Source organism: Pyrus communis, chromosome 5 (assembly GCF_963583255.1).
Source record: "Pyrus communis chromosome 5, drPyrComm1.1, whole genome shotgun sequence".
Taxonomy (NCBI): domain Eukaryota; kingdom Viridiplantae; phylum Streptophyta; class Magnoliopsida; order Rosales; family Rosaceae; genus Pyrus; species Pyrus communis.
This window is the reverse complement of record NC_084807.1, coordinates 10,544,706-10,558,995: the sequence shown is the minus strand read 5'-3', so window position 1 is coordinate 10,558,995 and position 14,290 is coordinate 10,544,706. Positions and strand designations below refer to the sequence as shown.

The window sequence follows — 14,290 nt, the reverse complement described above, 5'->3', positions numbered from 1 at the left end:
CATTCCTTGGCCTTTGATTGTAAGAATTCATGAGGTTCACTTGCTCTTGGACATACTCGGGGTAAGCCTCCCTAGATGGACATTGATGAGTAAGGTGGCTTGGTATGTTGCAAATGGCACACACTTCACTTGCTTTTGGCACCATGTTGAGCACGGATTCAAGCTTCTTTTCTAGGTTAGCTACCTGCAAAGAAAGATCATGATTAGAGCTTGTTTCATATACTCCAACTCTCTTACCCCTTACATCTTTGTGTTGAGCATTAGATCCCAACATCTCATAAATGTTATATGACTCTTGAGCATTCTTTTTCTTCAAAGCTCCACCTGCTGCATTATCAACAGTTGATTGACATGTTTGGGTTAGTCCATCATAGAAAATTTGCATTTGTAAGTGAAGAGGTAACCCATGGTGTGGACATTGCAACAAAAGGCCTTTAAAGCGCTCCCAACACTCATTGAAAGGTTCTCCATCATCTTGTTTGAAGTTGAAGATTTGTCCCCTTAATGTGGCTGTCTTTTGAGTGGAAAAGAACTTTTCCAAAAACTTCTTAGCCACGGCATCCCATGTGGTGAGTGAACCAGGTACTAGAGTCATTAACCAACCCTTGGCCCTATCTTTCAAGGTGTAAGGGAACACTCTCATCCTCAGATTTGCTTCACTTACTCCCTGTAAAGGTAAACCACTCACAACATTGTAAAATTCTTTAATATGAGCTAAAGGATCTTCATTAGGTAAGCCATAAAAAGAAGGAAACATATGGAAATGTGAAGATTTAAGATCATAGTTTCTAGCTTCTGTGGGCAGCAAGATGCATGAAGGTGAATTTGGTATGATTGGTTGAGCAAAATCCTCCAAAGCTCGAAGATCATCTTGGTTGCCCGCCATCTCTTCTTCTCTTTCCCAATTAAAGTGCTCAGATCCTTCACTTGTTGGACTAGATGGTTTCCCTTCCTCTTCTTCACGGACAATGGAGGAACTTGTTGGCACAAAGCTTTCCAAAGTGTTGCCCTTTAACCGTTCAATTCTTTGGCCTAATTCAGCAAGTCTATTTGACATATACTACCTGAAACAAGATAAAACAAGTTTGAATAAAAATCAGAAATCTACTTAAAATGAAAAGAACAAGGTTTAATATCAAAACAAGCAATTATAAGGGACTGAAATCAGTCCCCGGCAACGGCGCCATTTTGATTGATGTTTTCCTTCTTCGTGCTAGAATATGTTTAGTATAATGGCACAAGTAAGGGTGTCGAATCCACAGGGACTAATTGGACCTATACAACTACTTGTTTTGCAAGAACTCTATAAGAGAAATAAAACTAATCAATTTAGGCAGATTTGTTGTTGTAACTTGAAAGCACAAGAAAATGAAGTAGACACAAATAAATGAATCAACAATTAATAAAATGAGATAGCACAAATGGAGATGAAGCTAGGGATTCGGTTTCACCATTGCTAAGCCAAGTCCATGCTTGTTAAGTCAGATTATACTCATCCATCTACCTATTTCTTGGGTTTGTTTCACCTAGATATGATCAACCATATGATGTGTGGATTTGATCAAATGTTCCTAATCATGAACCTAAGTGTGATGTGCAACTTTGGTCCCTAATCAAGAACATGACACGCACAAGAAACTTTCATAAAACCAAAGGAAACACTCGGCAGGTTGTTTGCAAAGCATTCCCTTCATTCATTCACATATCCACCAAGAGTATGCATGATGTGTGCTTTACTCTTGACTAAACAACCTGTGGTTAAATCAAATGGTGATCAAACATTAAAATCAACACACAAAGTCACAATTAAATCAGAGAATGAAACAAGAAATAGATGGATCAACTGAGCATTCTGAAATAACTACATGGCAATCTTGCAAGGCTACATCGAATCCCTAGAAAGAGATTAGTTACACTTCATGTTTACAGAATGTTTGATATAAAAATATACAACATGAATGAACATAGAATTAAGGAGAAAGAACCCTTGAAGCAAAACTGATGTCGAAATCCCTTAAGAGTTGCCTTCGGGGTGGTGCTCCAAGTGTGTTGTAAAGGAAGGTGGAGCGGCTAAGGTTGAATGGTTTCTGCGAATGGGAGAGTGGATGGAATGAAACCGAGAAGAAGTTGTGTAGAAATGGAAGGGGATTTGCGGCAAAGGGGATGTGTTTGTGGTATCTTGTGTATGAAAATGAGATGTGTTTAGGTAATGGGAATGCAAGGGTATTTATAGGAGGAGTGGAGGTGTATATGGCTGTTTGTTTAAGGTGTTTGTGTGGAGGAATGATGGAAAAACAGCTAGGACAACATGTGAAAGCTGGAATTGCATGTGAAGATGCTGGAATTTCAATGTGAAGTGCACGGCATGGGTGTTTTGGTGCATGTGTTGGCTGTTTTGTTTGTTGGTTAAAGCTTGTGTTTGCATGTGAATGTTGTTTGTGTGAAGTGTGTGTGAATGCATGTGGATTAAAGAGTGAATGGTGGCTGAAATAATGATGGAAAACAGCTAGGAGAAGTATGGAATGCATGTGAAATGTAAAGGGAAAAGCTGGAAATGGCTAGGAAGGTCACGGCATAGACTTCTTTGGTGCAGAAATGGGTGTTGTTTGCATGTGAATTGAAGTTAGGGTGAATGATGATGAATGGATGTGGATTAAAGAATGAATGGTGGTGTAATGATGAAGTGTGATGGCTGAAAATGGCAAGGGATATGCATGTGTTTGCACGGCAAAGAGGGAATGTTGGTGTTTTTGTGTTGGTTTGAATGGTTTAATTAATGGGAGTGCATGTTTGAATGATTAAAGTGCATGTGGGTGAATATGTGGCTGATTTATGAAAGGAATGCATGTGTTGATGAAGTGGAATGACAACTAGGTTATGAGGGGAATGCATGTGATGCATGGCAAGGTTTTAGAATGGGCTTAAAATAGGGTTGTTTTTTATGGAATGGATGGTTCTTTGCATGGCTATAAGGCAGAGAATAAGAGAGAATGGGCTAGGCCCTTTGTTGTATGTCCTAAATTGCATAAATGGCCTTCAATTTCATCCATCCTTTTGGCTCCATGGATAAGCTATCCAATCCATGCCCAAAAATGCTCCAAATAGCCTCAAAATGCACTTTCTTGCTCCCTAAGCCCTTAGAACCTGAAAACACACAAAAGAAGCATAAAGAACTAAAATAACTAAAGAAACATAACGTAAATGTACGAGAACAAGCCATTTAAGTCGCATGAATATGCTCCTATCATGTACCCTTTTCAAGAATTGCTAGCACCATGCTTTCTTCTAGTTCTCAATATAATAAATACTTATATTTTTTATTTCTTGCTTGGTGTAGCTCTTGATTACTAACCCAGCCTTTATTTATGTTAATTTTACTGCAATTTTAGATGGTGCAATACAATCACCCATCTTGAACTGCAAATTTAATTTTACTGCAATTTTAGGTGGTGCGATATAATCGCCCATCGTACACTGCATATTTAAATTTTTTTGTTGCTTGAGTAGTGAAATATAATTGTCCATCCCACGCTATATTATTTCAATTAGAGTGGTGTGGTACAATCGCCTTCCTCATTAGTTTTCTTTCTACTTGGTAGTAGTACTCAATACTGATAGCAATGCTTGTGTATTGAGTATTACTGACTACCTGAATTTTTTTTTAATTAATGTCTAAATTATTTAAATCTCGACCCTGAAGTTTCGAATGCTTATCATTTTGGATTGAAGATCAAAATGAAAAATTTGTAAGAACCAGAAGTTCTAACACTACATTCCTCCAAAATACATATTATTGCAAGTTCTTACACATCTCATTTTTCTTTCAGAAAAAGAAAATGGCAAACTTAGCAAAGTTTGAATTTGTTGCCGTTGATATCATTGGAACAAACTACCTTACTTGGGTAATGGATACCAAGATCCATCTGGAGGCAGAAAACCTTGGAGACACCATCAAGGACAGAAACAATGCATCGTCTTAAGATTGGACGAATGCCATGTTCTTTATCTGTCACCACCTTGATGAAGGATTGAAGAGCGAGTACCTAACAGTTGAAGACCAATTGCCATTTAGAAGGCATTGAGAAATAGATACAATCACCATAAAACAGTGATTCTCCCAAGAGCTTGTTATGAGTGGGCACACTTGAGAATCCAGGTTTTCAAGATGGTTGCTTAGTATAACTCTGCAATGTTTAGAATTAGCTCCCAAATGAAACTTTGTTGGGAGACTATCACTGAGGAAGATATGCTGGAAAAGACTTTCAGTACTTTTCATGCCTCCAATGTGCTCTTACATTAGCAGTATAGAACAATGAGCTCCTGATGAAAAATCATCAGTCCCGACCTACTGGATCAACACCATTCCTAGAAATGAATGATGTTTCCCTCAAAGTGTACACCACATCTTCTCGTGGCAACAGATGAGGACGTGGCCACAAGCTAGGCCGGTGGAATAAGAAAGGCAAGAATCATGGTGTCTAGTTTTACAACCAGGGTCCAAGGTATAATCCAGGCCCGAGCTTCAAAAATGTAAATTGCCACAAGGGTAAAGCTCATATGAATACCACTCCTAGAAATCCTGAAGGAGTCTGCAATAGGTGTGGTGGCAATGGGCACTGGGCGCGTACCTGAAGTACCTCAAAACATCTAATGGACCTGTATCAAGCCTCCCTCAAGGAGAAGAGTGTCGAAACCAATTTCATTGAGCAAGCTAACATGTTCCAGTGTTCAATTTATCAGGCCAATTGAACACAACCCATCTGGATGTTTCAGACTTCATTATGGAAAGAGGGAATGAAGCATATCGGCCTAATTGTATCATTTCTATGTTTAATGCACTTTTTCTTTATTATCTGAACTTGTAGTTTAAGGCTCGTATTTCAATTCAATAAAAAGTGGCATTTCAATTTCCTTTTGTTATGAATAAATTGTTTTTAACTATGATTCCCATACTCAGAAAGCATGGATAAAAACTATGGTTATTCTCAAAACAAGAGCAATGGCGAAGATGTTTGTCTTGCAAATAGCGTAACCACGCATACAATACTTCGAGATCGAAAGTATTTCTCAAGCTTGATGCTTACAAAAGTAAAGATAACAACAATATCAGGGAAATCAGATGAAATTGAAGGCTTAAGAAAAGCCCAGATCATGTTACCAAATGGAACAATATTGTCCTTACAAAATGCATTGTATGCTACTCGATCTACTCGAAATTTGTTGAGTTTTAAAGACATACGTTTAAATGGATACCACATTGAAACGAAAAGTGCAGAAAATGTGGAATATCTATGCATTACCTCCAATGATACCCAGAAGTGTAAATTGGAGAAGTTGTGTGGTTTATCGAGTGGATTGTATTATACATACATAAAGACAATTGAAGTACATACTGTCATGAACCAGAAATTCACTGATCCAAAAATTTGCATGCTTTGGCATGACCGTCTGGGTCATCCAGGATCCACCATAATGCATAGAATCATTACAAACTCTAATGGACATCCATTATTGAGTTGACACATTGCTATATCAAATGATAACCCTTGCAAGGCTTGTTCTCAAAGGAAGTTGGTACTTAGACTATCACAATTAAACATTGATGCTAAATCCCCATCATTTTTGCTAAGAATTCAAGGGGATGCTTATGGGCCTATTCAACCACACCAATTCGATATTTTATGGTTTTGATTGATACATCTACCTGATGGTCACATGTTTACCTCTTGTTTACTTGAAATGTAGCTTTTGCGAGACTTCTTGCTCATATAATTAAATTACGAGCACAGTTCCCATATTACCCTATTAAGTCAATTTAACTTGATAACGTTCATGAATTTACGTATCAAATTTTTGATGATTACTGCATGACACTAGGCATTGATGTTCAACACCTTGTTCCTCATGTCCATACTCAAAATGGTTTACCAGAAGCATTTATCAAGCGGCTTCATGCGCTCTGTTCATGAAAACAAAATTGTTAGTTTCTGCATGGGGGCATGCCATCTTACATACTACATCATTGGTTCGATTGAGATCTATAGCAACCCATCAATACTCTTCAATACAACTCGTGTTTGGGCATTAGAACATTTCACATTTACGAGTTTTTGGTTGTATTGTTTATGTGCCTATTGCACCTCCACAACGCATTAAAATGGGACTTCAGTGCAAACTAGGAATTTATGTGGGTTTTGATTCACCATCTATCATTAGATATTTGGAACCCTTGACAGGTGATATTTTTACAGCTTGTTTTGCAGATTATCACTTTGATGAGATGGTTTTCCCGCCGTTGGGGGGAGAAAATATCGTTCTAGAAGAACGACAAGAACTGACATGGATTGTACCCACCTTATCTCATTTTGATCCACAAAGCACTCAATGTGAAAATAAAGTGAAAATGAATGTTCATCTTCAAGGTATTGCTAATCAAATGCTAGATGCATTTAATGATGCTACAAAAGTGACAAAATCATATATACCTGCTACAAATGCGCCTGCAAGAATTGATGTTCTTGTTGGACAAAATAAAGTGGTAGCAAACGATTCATCTGTTGCATGCTTAAAGCGTGGTAGACCCCCAGGTTCAAAAGATTCAACCCGTTGAAAAAGCAAGATGAGGGCACAACTGAATCCAAATGAAATCATTCAGGAAAAGAAAATAAATGACGAAGGCACAATTCATGATTTTGTACTTCCAGAAAAAGAAAATGTCGTTGATAAGACACATGTCCCTAAAGAGACAAAAGTAAATGAAAGCAAAGAAATCTCCATAAATTATGCATGTAATATAATGAATTGTTGGATCGAAATGAAATAATCATCGACGACATGTTCGCATTCACATTAGCCACTGAAATCATATTAAGCAATGATATTGAGCCCCGTTGCATTGATGAATACAAATAGAGACAAGATTGGCCTAAGTAGAAAGATGCAATGCAGGCAGAATTAAATTCTTTGGAAAGGTGAAGTGTTTTTGGACCAGTAGTCCAAACCCCGCTTGGAGTAAACCTTTTGGGTTACAAATGGGTATTCATAAGAAAGCGCAGTGGGAAAAACGAGATTGCAAGATATAAAGCACGACTCATTGCACAAGGTTTTTCACAAAGACCTGAAATTGATTATGAAGAGACATACTCTCCTGTAATGGATGCAATTACGTTCCGTTACTTAATAAGTTTGGTGGTTTCAGAAAAACTTGACATGTGACTTATGGATGCCATTAGCATGTATCTGTATGGAGAATTAGATACTGATATATATATATATATATATATATGAAGGTCACAGAAAGACTCAAGTTACTTGAAACGACTAACAAACCACGAGGTATGCTCTCAATCAAATTAAGGCGATCATTATATGGGCTGAAACAATCTGGATGAATGTGGTATAATCGTCTCAGTGAGTATTTGATCAAGGAAGGATATACCAACAATGTCATTTGCCCTTGTGTGTACATTAAGAAATCAAATTTTGGATTTGCTATAATGGCAGTATATGTCGATGATATGAACTTAGTTGAAACCCCTGAAGAGCTCAATAAAACTGCTAAATATTTGAAAAACGAATTTGAAATGAAAGGCCTTGTAAAAACAAAATATTGTCTCGCCTTGCAAATCGAGCATTGTGCTAATGGAATTTTGGTCCATCAATCAGCTTACATTAAAAAAATCCTAAAGCAATTTGGCATGGACAAGGCTTATCCACTCAACACGCCAATGGTTGTTCGTTCTCTGCACATTAAGAAAGATCCATTTCATCCAAAAGAAGATGATGAAATGGTCCTTGGTCCAGAAGTACCATATTTGAGTGCAATAGGTGCTTTATTGTATTTAGCACAATGTACCATAAAATGCCGATTAAAGATTAACTTAGCTTATTATGAATATCACAGGCTTATTTGAGGATCAAAAGAGTTTAGCTAGATGCATATTACTTATGTTAGTCTTTGATAAGACTTATGCTTGAATTGTATTAGATGATATCTTGAGATCATTGGTGATTTATTCTCACCACATGGTTATCATACATATCATATAGCTAGCTACAACAATAGGATTTGGCGTAGGTACATTTTAACCAAGTAGAGGCTAGAATTTGCTAGTAGACGCTAGATATTGTTCAGGTAGACGCCACTTCACCTACTTGCTATACATTACTTTATTTGTGAATGATTTACTTTCTTTGAAATGACGAGCAAGATTGAGTTGATCTTGACTACTACTATTGTAGTTACCATGTATGTAGTTTTCACTATATATTTTCAAAACAGGGGTTGTTATGTTGAATGATTTTAAATGTGATAAAACTAGTCTACTCACGCTTTGTTTTGTTGACCCCTTTTGGGTGTAACGATAATAAGGAGAACACTAGTGGTGACGAGTGGGCTTGGCAGTGAGGCTTTCATCCTTTGGATTTAGGGTGATGGTTCACTTGCTATAGTTTTATCTTTATTGTAATAATTGCATGATCATACTTTTGATTATGCATAGCACTACACTTTTATGTGTTTACTGTTGTGTGAAACTTCTAGTTGCTCTAATGTGATGTGGTAATAACAAGAGTTAATCTCGAGATAAATCGTGTCCCTAAGTGGGGAGGTTGATAAGTGAACTATGTAGTAGCTTTGGATTTATTATTGGTGAACGTTTTTGTTCGAATTCTTGCACATCATAAATATCTTACAATGGCTTCGTCATTAAGTTGGCTTGTGACGTCAACCATCGTTGGGGTGATATGGTCAATTTAGTGTCAACCATCACATCACAACCTCGTAACTTGTGTTATTAGGCCTGGGGTGTGTCTGATATTCGTTGCCTTCAATAGAATTAATGAAAATTTAAAATGAAACTTTAGAGATTGATAGAAGCATATTTAGGCAACTTAGTTGGCTTGTTCTTGTGCATTTACGTTGTTATTTCTTAGTTCTTTAAGTCTTTTAAGTTATTTTCGTATGTTTTCAGGTTCTAAGGGCTAAAGGAGCAAAGAAGTGCATTTTGGAGCCTTTTGGAGCACTTTTGGGCTAAGGATGGATAGCTTATACTTGGAGCAAAAGGAATGGACGAAATTGAAGAGTTGATGTCACAAGGATTCCTACTTGAAGTAGCCACACACCTTCCACCATTTCAGCCGCACCTTTGTCCTAACACTAGAGCATTAATCATTCACTTTTCATTATATAATTCATGCACCATCATGCATATATTCCTCCCCCCTAGCTGTCTCTCCCATGGATTAATCACCCAAGCCATATTCACATTTCTTTGCCGTGCATATTCACCACCAATTCAGCCACATGCACTTATTCCTCCATCATTGCACCACATTTCAGCCACCATGACATTATTCTTTCATCATTGCACCACATTTCAGCCACCATGACATTATTCCTTCATCATTGCACCACAATCCCAACCAAGCCGTGCATAACCCATCACACTTCCCTTTGCCGTGCACTCCCATTCAACATTTCCAGCTTTTCTCCTTCATTGTAGCCACACTTCCACATGCATTCCCTCTTTAATCATTCTTTTCCTAGCTGTTTTTCCATCATTGTTTCAGCCACATGCACTCTCAATCATAAGAGCCACATGCACTCTTAAACAATTAGCCACATATTCTCCCATTCCTCCTATAAAAACCCATGCATTCATACACAAATGGAGACCAACAACATCCTTTGCCGTGCAAAACAGCACAATCCATCCAACCCGTGCATAATCCAAACACCATCACACTTCCCCTTTGCCATGTATCCCCTTCCATTTCCACCACTCCCCACTCCATTCCACATACAAATACCCTCCAAAACACTATACTTAGACCTTGTGCCACAACAAAGAGGAGGAGAAGAGGCCTAAACGTTCATACAATTCAAGTTTGAGTTGTTGGAATTTTTAGGTGTTTCCTCTCCTTGATTTCAATGGTTACTTTGTTATTATCTTCTTATTATCTTCTAAGTTTGTTGTAATCATGAGTGGCTAAACCCCTAATTAGTTAGGGGAAAGTTTGAAGCCATGAACATGTTTGAAATATGAATTGATTTCTTCCAATTGTGATTTGTTAAGTTGTGATTGCAATTCAATTATCTGTTTATTAAAAAACTTGTTTTTGTATGTTGATTAGGGATGCATACATAGTCTTCATGCATAAACTCCATGCTAGTTTATAAACGAGTTTCACCTAATCGTCACAAATTTATAAACATGAGTAGTGAAGGTTGCTAGTCACAACCGCGTTAATTGAATTCTTGGCAAGAGTTTCATGCATTCATAGTTACAATTGCCTCGTCAACATTTATAATTTTCATAGAGCATAATGATCTCTCACTGTACCTCTTCTATGCATTCATGTTGAGGACCGTTGGAGAATGATTTGAATTGTCGCATGCATCATCCAATTCATTGACATAAGGAAGATTTGAAGGTTAATTAGTGCATCACGGTTAACTTGGGGTGTTGAGCATCATAGTTAGTGAAAAGCAATTGGAGAATCGATTCATATACAAATGTGTCATGTGTGGAGAATGGACCTCTAACTAATCCATCCATTATCTTGTTTTTAAGAAATTCGTTTTTACAATCTACCTAGTTTTACAACTTGTTTTGTTATTTCAATTTTCGTCAAGACAAAACCCCCCTTTACTTTCTTGTTCTATAGTGTTTGGAATCTATTTAGTTTATGTTTTAAAGTGTTTTGACTCAACTTATAATCTTAAATTCGTCCAAAATTGTGTTTAAGGTCAGAAACTGCCTATTTAGTGTTTTTAGGCAGTTTTGAGTCTTTTGAACCTGTTTTGAGTCCCTTGAGTCTTTGTGAACGTTTTTAACTTTGTTTTTAGGTTTTTGAGTCAGTTTAGAGGTTTTAGCAAGCCCTCTTAATCCCCGGTCTAGAACGATCCCTACTTGCATCTTTACTACAATTTGACAACAAGAGGGTTAATTTGTGTGCTTAACTATTTTCGCATCAGAGATTGTCAAACATTAGTTTGGACGAAATATATGAGTTCCTTCGATATTTAATAGATTTGTCAGAAATATCGACAAAATTGTGTTTAAGGTCAGAAACTGCCTATTTAGTGTTTTTAGGCAGTTTTGAGTCTTTTGAACCTGTTTTGAGTCCCTTGAGTGATGCGAGAATTATATGCACACAAATTAAACCCTCTTTTTGACAATTGTAGTAAAGATATAAGTATGGATCGTTCTTAACCGGGGATTAGGAAGGATTGCGAATCACTTGGAAACTGACTTAAAAAACGTAAAATAAAGTTTAAAACACTAAACTAGACTCAAAGAATGCGAAACTAAACGCTTAAAACACTAAAACAAACCAAAAGACTCAAACATCACCCAAAACACTCAAAACTGCTTTAAAAACACTTTATGGGCAGTTTTGAGCACTTTGGTGAATTTGGACGAATTTGTGTAATAAATTGAATCAAAACACTTATAAACACAAACTAAGATACTTTCTAACTAAATTGGACAATAAAGTAAAGGGGGATTTAGGTTTTGACGAAATTAAACTAAATTAACAGATTGTAATTAAAGGCAGAATGTAAATATGAATATGATGAAAATATGGATGAATGCTAGCTAAGGGGTTCATCTCCACACATGTTATACTTGCATATAAAACGATTTCCAATTGCTTTTCAATAAACCATGAATTCTCAACACCCCAAGTTAACCGTGATGCACTAATTAACTCTCAAATTTTCCTTATGTTATTGAATTGGATGATGCATGCGACAATTCAAATCATTCTCCAATGGTTCTCAACATGAATGCATAGAAGAGATACAATGAGAGATCATTATGCTCTATGAAAATTATAAGTGTTGACGAGGCAATTGTAACTATGAATGCATGATACTCTTGCCAAGAATTCGTTTAACGCGATTGTTTATAAGCAACCTTCACTACTTGTGAATATAAGTTCATAACTATTAGGTGAAACTCACTTATATTCTAGCGTCATATTCATGCATGAAAATTAAGCGTACACTCTCAATAAACATACATAAATAAGTTATCAATCAAACAGTTAAACAAATTGAATTCACAACTTATGAAACGTAATTAGAAGTAATCAAATCATATTGCAAGCATAAACATATATTTCGAATCCCCCCCTAGCCAAGGGGGGTTTAGTTCCTCATGATTACAAAACAAAGAGAATTGAAATTAAACATTGAATTCAAAGGAAAAGAAACACCTAAACATTCCAACAACTCAAACTTGAATTGTATGAACGTTTAGGCCCGCTTCTCTTCCTCTTTGTTGTAGCACAAGGTCTAAGGTGAGTTTTGGGGATTATGGATGATGTAGAATGATAGGTTTTGTGGAATGGTGAAGGAAGTGATGGTGTTTGGATTGGTAGGGAAGGCACGGCACAAGGGAAGTTGTGTGAATGGATGATTTTCTGAATATGGAAGAGTGAATGGCTGTTGTGTGAAGTGTGTATGGTTTTTATAGGGAGAGAATGGATGGGAGAACATGTGAATTTAATGGATTAAAGGGTGCATGTGGGTTGGAAATGTGGCTGTAATGATGAGAGATTATGCACGGCAAAGGAGAATATGAATGCATGTGGCTGATTTAATTGAATAGGAAAGCATGTGGATTTAATGGATTAAAGGGTGCATGTGGGTTGGAAATGTGGCTGTAATGATGAGTTGGGATGGCTGAAAATCTGGAGTGGGTTATGCACGGCAAAGGGGAGTGGTTTTGGTGATGGGTGCATGTGTTGAATTTGTGGTGCAATGATGAAAGAATAAGTGCATGTGGCTGAATGCAAAGGGAATGCAAAGTGAATGAATAATGAATGCATGTGCAATGACAGCTAGGTTGAATTAATTAAAGGGAGTGCATGTGGCTGCAAGGTGTGAATGATTATGAGTGTATGTGGGTGAATTAAGGTACCGTTTGGTACGAGGGACGAGACGGAACAGAGTGGGACAAGCCGTTCCGTCCCACTTTTGGTGCGCCTAAAACGGGTGGAACGAGCTGTTCCACGGGACGAGTTTTGGGTGAATTTTCATTCTGCCTCACCCCCTGGAACGACTCGTTCCACATCCGTGGAACACAAAATTATAACTCTCCGTCTCCTTCTTCTTTCTCCTTATTTCCATCCGAGAGCATCTTTACTCTTGCTCCGTTCCATTCCATCCTGTCCCGTCCCGTCCCGTCCCGTCCCATTTCGTTCTGTCCCGTCCCATCTGCATACCAAACGATACCTAAAGGATGGAATGCATGTGAATTAGGTTGGAAAGCTGGAATGATGAAGTGAGAGTGCACGGCAAGGTTGGATTTGTGGTGGGTTGATGAAAGAATAATGTCAAGGTGTGGGATTGTTAAAGGGGGAAGTGCATGTGCAAGGTTGTTGTTGTGATAAGTGATGGCAGGTTGTGTATGTGATTGCACAGCACAAAGGTGTGGATGGTTTATGGGAGAATAAATGTATGATGGTGGCTGAATGATTAAAGGGAGAGCATGTGAGGGAATGATTATGGTGAATGATGATGAATGCATGTGGGAGTGTGGCTGAAATGAAGGAGTGGAATGTTGGAATGTTATGCACGGCAATGGTGGAAATAGAGGTGCTGGAATTGATGGAATGCACGACTAAGGATATAGGAAAGGTTTAAATGTCCTAAAACTAAAGGGAACAAGGTTCCAACACTTTGGTCTTCAATTAGGTCTTCAATTTCGTCCAACACTTTGGCTCCAAGCATAAGCTATCCATCCTTAGCCCAAAACTGCTCCAAAAGTCTCCAAAATGCATCTTTTTGCTCCTTTAGCCCTTTGGACCTACAAACACACGAAAATAGCTTAAAGTACTAAAATTACTAAGTACTAGCAACATAAATGCAAGAAAACAAGCAAACTAAGGCGCATAAATATGCTCCTATCATTGAGTCTTTGTGAACGTTTTTAACTTTGTTTTTATGTTTTTGAGTTAGTTTAGAGGTTTTAGCAAGCCCTCCTAATCCCCGGTCTAGAACGATCCCTACTTGCATCTTTACTACAATTTGACAACAAGAGGGTTAATTTGTGTGCTTAACTATTTTCGCATCAAATTTTGGCACCGTTGCCGGGGATTAGCAACTTTGCTAATCCCCCGTTGTTTCCCTTTGTTTCTGTTTATATATTTTAGTTTTATTTTCTGAATTGTGTTTTGTTTTGTTTTGTTGATTTTAGGTACTAGAGAAGCAAGACATGGCAATTGCTAATCTTCAAGCTCAAATAGCGAATCTTACGTGTCAGTTATCACAGTATGC

The 14,290-nt window shown here is 37.5% G+C and overlaps 1 non-coding gene across 1 annotated transcript; it reads left to right on the top strand.

Moving 5' to 3' along the window:
* The first annotated feature begins 401 nt into the window (after positions 1 to 401).
* On the top strand, positions 402 to 512 carry LOC137735820 (small nucleolar RNA R71). Its single transcript, XR_011068723.1, has one exon. It is a non-coding gene; the product is annotated as a small nucleolar RNA R71 (small nucleolar RNA).
* Positions 513 to 14,290: the final 13,778 nt, after the last annotated feature.